The sequence below is a fragment of the Oratosquilla oratoria genome, chromosome 4 (genome assembly GCF_046742065.1).
Source record: "Oratosquilla oratoria isolate Oo_2021 chromosome 4, ASM4674206v1, whole genome shotgun sequence".
Taxonomy (NCBI): domain Eukaryota; kingdom Metazoa; phylum Arthropoda; class Malacostraca; order Stomatopoda; family Squillidae; genus Oratosquilla; species Oratosquilla oratoria.
Window position 1 is genome coordinate 12906941 of NC_134780.1, and position 7500 is coordinate 12914440.

The 7500-nt window shown below is 47.3% G+C and overlaps 1 protein-coding gene across 9 annotated transcripts in view; it reads right to left on the minus strand.

Annotated features, from left to right (window-relative positions):
* LOC143024621 (uncharacterized) overlaps window positions 1-7500 on the minus strand; it is a 298809-nt gene that overhangs the window by 91899 nt on the left and 199410 nt on the right. The window lies entirely within an intron of this gene.

The following is a 7500-nucleotide window of genomic DNA, read 5'->3' on the forward strand; positions in this document are numbered from 1 at the left end:
TGTTTTCTCTCCGTGAGATGCAGCAGCTGCTGCTGCCGTCGGCCCGCTTTCTCGTATTTGAGTCTCGAGGAACACCTCGCCTCCCCGCTCTTCCGCGTTCTTCCTCCTCCTCCTGCACACCCGACGACCTTCACGCGTAGAGGCGAAGGTGGAGGCAACGTTGTTCCCTTTGCTTCCTCCCTCCGCATTCTCGGCATTTCCCCTTAGTCCTGACAAGCCCCACCCTCTCCAAACTTTCTGTAAATATGCCTATTGCGACGGCTGTGTTGCAGCCATTCCATCTAAACACCATTACTTGTTACTACTGCAACAAGGATTAGGTCTCTGGTCTCACCCCGTCGCAGCACCAAGCAAGCAAACAAACATGGAGAAGGATTCGGGAGAAAATCCTCTCCTTCTCTTCTCAAATGGGAGGAGGTTGGGAAAGAGTAAATAGGTCACTCTCGCTATGCAAGAGAACCTCAAGAGAAACATGTCGACATTCAACCGACGACGACGACGACGACGACGACGACGACGGCGGCCCTCGGACAAAGCGCAGACGACGGAGCGCACGAGCCACCAGATCCCAGGGGAGTCACGTCTCTTTTTCCCTACCTCTCTCCCTCACTCCCTCTCTCCTCTTCCTCCTCCGTCTACAGTAAAACACTCCTTCATCTGGCTTCTGGTACTTCGAAGCCATCCATCTACTCTCAACCCTTTCGTATGTCCTCGGCACCAACCAGCGCTTCTATCCTTAGGAAAATTTTCTCATCGAATGAGTAATAGATGTGTTATATATTGGCGAGATTTAAGGATGGTGTTGGGAAGGTGGAATGGTAAACGTTAAAAGTAATTAGCATTCTCATTTGCATTGAAATTAGTTTTCAGTATTAAAGGAATGCTGCGGTACACTCTGCTGTTGGGATGTCACTAAGGTCATTTACAAAGGACGTCCGAACAAACGGCTCAGTCAGTCCGTTATAGGGTCGATAGTATTCGACGCATCTTAACTAAGACCCCTTTTCGTCTCCGAAACCAGCCCAAGGGGTTAAGTTAAGTTAATAAAGGTTTATTGTATAAAATATGTACAGCTATACATACACTGATATACAATGCGGGCAACAGCCCGCCAGTGGGGAGCCCAAGGGGTACTACTACCAACTCTGTTCACAACGCTGGGTGATTTTATTTAGACCAGCGGCAGGTCAGGTCAGGACATGCTAGGTCATGCAAGGTCACATTGTAACATCCTACCTCGATCTTCCGTCACATTTCTCTACCCCCCCCTCCATCCACATACTCCTCTCCTCTCTCCAGCTCCAAATATATTCCACCTTCCACATCCCAATCTCCTCCACTCTCAATTTGCTTTTCCTGTTCACCTCCCTGATTCTCAGCAGTGAGACTTACCTGCCCTAACTGTCCCCAAAGGGCATAATGAGACAAAGGTGACGGCTTCGGCCGCAGCTACGAGCTTCCTGTCGTAGGCTCCTCACTTTGTTCTCCAGCTCCTTCTGCCGAGTCGATCCTCGCCTACGAAACTAATCCTCATCAGCTCTTGATCTCTATTGCGACCGCAGCGTCTACTCATCCTCGCAAGTAGTGTACTTAGTCACGTGACTGGGATCGTTCGCTCCTCCTTCTCCTCTTCTACTTCTATGGGCGGATTAACATCAAACCCACATTCGGAGGAATCGGCTCAACTCGTGTGACCTTCGGCAAACAAAGCAGGAGGGGAGAGGAGGGTTAAGATGAAGAATCAGAAGTCCTTAAGTCTACTGGGAAGGGCTCGAGCCACGGGCGCACGGACGGACCTTCACGGACGGACCTTCACGGAGGCGCGGCACTTCGCCCTTCCCCTTCAGACCATTCATTTGATTCTCCCTCTCATCCCATCCCTTTCCTTCCCCTCCGACGGTCCATCGTGCAATTCTATTTCAGTCCGGCTATGAAAAAAGGACAACAAATGTGTTTTGGATGATTCTAGGATAAGTGAAAGGTGAGTGGTTTGACCTGGCCACCCCCTTTATAAGGGGGAAAGGATCTCTTGGCTCTTGGTGTGTGTGTGTGTGTGTGTGTGTGTGTGTGTGTGTGTGTGTGTGTGTGTGTGTGCGTGTGTGTGTGTATTACACACACACACACACACACACACACACACACACACACACACACACACTCACTCTCTCACACGCACACACACACACACACCCAGTGGCGCGGTTGGTGGAGTCCCCGACTGTCACCACGGCGGTTCGGGTTCGAATCCTGCCCAGGGCTGAAATAATTTCGGTATCGCTGCGCTTCGAGTCGTTACTCCAACTCTCGTGGGCGGGAAGTTGTATTACCCATAGATCGGTCATACGAGCTTTGAGCTTTCTTCCGGGAGGAAATAGGTGTCGATCACAGCACGTGATCCAAAGACCAAGGTGTACCAAAGTGAATCGCACAGATACACAGACACACACACAGATACACACACACACACACACACACACACACACACACATATATATGTATAAATATGTATATATAATGTATATATATATATGTATACATATAATGTATATAAATATTTGTGTGTGTGTGTGTGTGTGTGTGTGTGTGTGTGTGTGTGTGTGTGTGTGTGTGTGTGTGTGTGTGTGTGTGTGTGAACGTACCATTCTCAATCAATTTAACATGTCCCACTTTATCTCAATTCCACTATTCCTCCTCTCCCGTCCCCTCTCCTCCCCTTCCTCCACCTCTCCTCTGCTTCCACCTCTCCTTTCCTTCCACCATCCCGATTCATTTCCTCTTCCACGTCTTCGAGTGGATGATCCCACTCTTGGATGGACCTCTCCAGGTTCCTCCTGCTGCTGTATCCTCCTCTGCGTCAAGAAGAATGAAATGCAGTTGAGTGGTCTTCATTTTTTTTTCTTATCTACTACGCCTTCATCATTCTCTCCTCTCTCTCTCTCTCTTTCTCTATCTCTCTCTCCATTTTCCTCCTCCTTTACTTCCCTCTGCTTCTCCTCCACCTTCTTCCTTTTTGTAATTCCAATGCACGGATGCTTATGAAACAAAAAAAAATATTTTTTTTTTTATTATGAAATGACTCATATTTTTGACTTCACATCCGTGTCACACCAATACCAACAGATTCAAGATTAAAGTGAACCACTATTATGGCACCGATAAACACTTCCGTACGGTCACACAAAGTTACATCCGTGGCGTGTTTGGTAGAGTCCCAGACTGTCAGTACGGCGGTGCTGGCGCTACCTGGTTCGAATCCTGCCCAGGGCTGAAATTATTTCAGTATCGCTGCACTTCGAGTCGTTACTCCAACTCTCGTGGGCGGGGAGTTGGGTGTGTGTGTGCGTGTAGGATCATAGCATTACCCATAGATCGGTCATACGAGCTCTGAGCTCTCTTCCGGGAGGGAAATAGCTGTCGATCACGAGTCCAACACGTGATCCAAAGACCAAGATGAATCACAGTTCACCGCTCGCTAGGGCCAAAGAGCGGCAGGAGCCCCTGATGGCCAATGTACACATTTCGTCCTCCGGCTTCGGAACTTGCAGCAACTTTCCGAGAAGTCGAGGCACAGGGCTCAGATTCATCTCCCAGATCCTCTTCTGCACTCGCATCCCGGCGCCGAAACTAGGACAACCTCTTTACTCTTCCAACTCCTCCTCCTCCTCCTCCTCTTCTTCATTCTCCACAACCTGCTGCTCCTCTTCTGTTCCATCAAAGTCGGACAATTAATCCTTAGTTTCTCGTGTCGAGGCGAATCTTTTCTCTCTTTCTTTCCCCTTCCACCTAAGATCCCTTTAGCTGATTACCCTGCCAGACTACCACACACACACACACACACACACACACACACACACACACACACACACACACACACACACACACACACACACACAGATAAGTAGACAGACTTCGCATACATCTGCCAGCAGATAGGATGCCTGACTTCATACGGGCCTACAAGCCCACCTGCTTCCCTCCCTCCCTCCCTCCCTCCCTTCTGCACCACTCTTTCCCTTGACCTCTCGAAGACGATGACGTTTCAGGACCTCTCCACGCTCCCTCCCTCCCTTATTGATCGCGCCATGAAAACCCTTCCCCCCCTTAACCACCACACACGATCCTATTTCGTGTATCCATGGTCGGCAGCTCTCTTCAACGCCCCGTGTCTCCCGTCGAGGCCCTGGATAATTTTGACCCAGATGCAAGACAGATTCGAAAGCAATCCAGGGTATTCCTATCAGGACGGATACGTTAATCCAGATGTATGAATAGCAGTCCGGATATCTGAACACTAGTCTGAGTATTGAGTCCGGGTATTTGATTAGTATCCCAGTTATCAAACTTATAGTCCAGATATCCACATTCCGTCCCAGTTATTACGGTAGAAGTTGTTCTCCTTAACGTTCTGGCGTCGAGTGCTCTCTCATTAAAGTTGAGCGCATTGGCACTCTTCCCCAGGCACTGCATTGCCCTGTCCTACACAAAGGTCGTCTCCTCCTCTTCTTCCTCCTCTCAACCTCAGCCTGACAGAAGTCGCGTTACATCTCTGCCCCGTTCCAATGTCGTTGATTAAAAAAGGTGTCACCTAACACAAAAAAAAAAAAAAAATCTTATGTACACAGAAAAGAAAACGATATTCAGCCGAGGGAACACCCCCATCCTCACCACCAATCTTCGCCCTGCAATGTAACAGTGATGCAACATTCTCCCTTCAGCTGTGGAGGGGTGGGGTAGGATGGTGTGGGGTTCGTTCTTGTCCTCAACAGCCCCGTTTCTTCTTCCGGCTGCTGCTGCCGCCCATGTTACAAGGGCAATTCCATTCGGCCAAGGAAACCGCCCCCCACTCTCCGTCCACCTGCACCCACACCCAGAACCCACGCCACCGTCGTCGTTTACGGATAAAGTCACCCCCCAAAACCCCAAAACAAAACCAAAAACATCTAATTTTGCTAAAGCATACTTCGAAGTTGTCTGACCACAAGTAAAAGGATTCGTGTCTACCTAGAATAAAAACCAATCGGCGCCGCGAAGATTTATAAACACAACCTCCGCACCGGCAAGTCTAACTGGAGGTTTTCCCACTCTTCTCAAGTGGCACCCCCCTATATGCCTTTCTAACTACACTTAACCCACTGATCCCGCCAAAGCTACTACATTCATGTTTCTCCCCTTTTCCTTAGTAGAGTCTATTGGTACATTCCCCTCCAGTAGGCACACATTAAATCTCACAAGCCAATCTTCTACAAACGTTCCTCCCTTCGTCAGACAATGCACCTGACATCCATCTAACCCAGGTGCCATACCAGCTTTCATAACTTTCAAAGCTCTCTGTATAAAATCTTTTCCTAGACCTATCATTACCCTGGTATCTCCCACTGCCACAATCCAACCCTCCCTAACCTTCACCACATTCAAGAAATCCCCGTAAAAATCAAGTCATCTTCCCCTTACCGCCTGAACTTATATTAACATCTATCCATCTGCATCTTCCACCTTTTTCGCTTCTTTCCAAAACATCTTTATTCTTTTCAAATTTCTCTGTCAAACTCCTACCTCATTTTATATTTGCTCTCCTCTTCGCCTAGCTCAACACACACACACAGACACACACACACACACACACACACACACACACACACACACACACACACACACACACACACACGCAATTATATGCATATATATATATTAAATATATATATATACATATATATAGGCATATTTGGATAGTAAATTATCTTTTAAAACACATCTCATTAAAGGCCAGGGCTAATTCAGTGTCGACCATCTTGTTGGTCGATTTCTGAAGTTGTCTGACACTTATTGTAATCCGAAGTATATAAGTTAAACACATAATACTGATAACCATGGTGTAATGCGAGTACAATCAAACAAGACTGAATGAACAATCACTCACATACAGAAAAAAGACTTACCGTTTAACCATATCGCATTATAGGTTAAAAGACCAATACATATCCTGAAATATCAAAAACTTTACTTATTAAAAAAAGAGATTCCAATCATGTGTGAGGACATAAGGTATTAGTTAATTTCTCTTTCCCCAATGGGAGAAGCTGAATGATAAAGGCTGCAGAGAGATAACACATTTTGAGAGCAGTTCGAGGCAATGGTAAACTATATGCACTGGGTTTTCAACAAGGGTCCTACAAGATGCAGAAGGTCATATTAGATGAGAGAGGTCCCGCAACCTGAAGCACAAGTCTTGCTTTGCTTCAGGTGGGTCATTAGGTTCTTCAAAAGAACAAAGGCAACGCCCGCTTAACACAGCTTTGCTACGCACAAGACAATTCCAGTATGGTAAAGAAAAAACAGAAGTCAAACGCACATTTAGAAAAAGAGCCTTGTCACCTCCAACACAGGTCTAGCAAACTCTAGAGGAAAACTTGTCGACTCTAAAAGAGTTTTAGCAGTAGATGTCGTAAAGTCCTGTCAGACCTCACACACGTCTTGTTAAATTCAACACGAGTCATGATTGGTCCACATAAAGCCAAGCTGGCTGTAAGACAGTTCTACAAGGTTCAAGATTACATAATGGGAATGAAGGTCAAACGAAGGCGTGGGCAAAGACGAAGTGGGAAGAACTGAGACAGTTGGATTTATATGGACCGGGTTTATGAGAGTTCCCATCGTGGGCGGGGTTGAAAAATGGGTCTATATTTACTAGTGAAATGGTCAGTGTCAACGTCAGCGTAAAGATGAAGGCTGTGATTCAGTCCATCAAGTGGGCGGTATAGGTCACGAGTGAAGTCCTAATGGCGGCGGCGACCCGCACCGCACACGGTGCCCCAGCTCAGATAGAACGCGGCCGTCACCTTGCGTAGTACTCGAGCCGGTGGCAGTCACCCTGATCAAGTCTCGATCGTTCAGAAAACCCCTTCAAGACGAGTTCGAACCGCCCCACCCGCAGAAATTCGCCCGTCCACGGCCAGATGGTCAAAATTTACTTTGGGGAAACGGGTCAAGCGAAAGGACGATGGAATGAAGGTGGCGGGGCTTCGATAGAGGAATTCCAGTCAGCTGAGGTCGATCAGCTAGACCACATTCGACTTTCGAGTAATACTGTTAAGAACACATTTATTACACTCTTGAAATGATTAATATAAGTAAAAGAAATACAAGTTTTTTGAGGCACTCGAGATATTGTCAAATCATTGTAGAAGGGGAGGAGTCTTTAACGGTCACTCGAGCCCCCGTTAGCTGACGGAAATTCGACCGTTGGTGATGACGCCAGCCACCTCCACGAAGTTGTGGAGGCGAGTGAGGTCGTAAGTGTGGAGGGTGATGGGTGAAGCCAAAGTTGATGTTACACCGCGTCAGAGGACGGGAAAAAAAAAAAAAAAAAAAAGAACCGGGAGCGTTCGGGGAGGTGATTTTATGGGTGAGTGAAAACAATGTTATTTTCTTCTCTTCTTCCGAGATGAGCAAGAAACAAGTGAGAGTGAGGAGCTGGGTTAGAATGACTGTGGAGAGGACGTT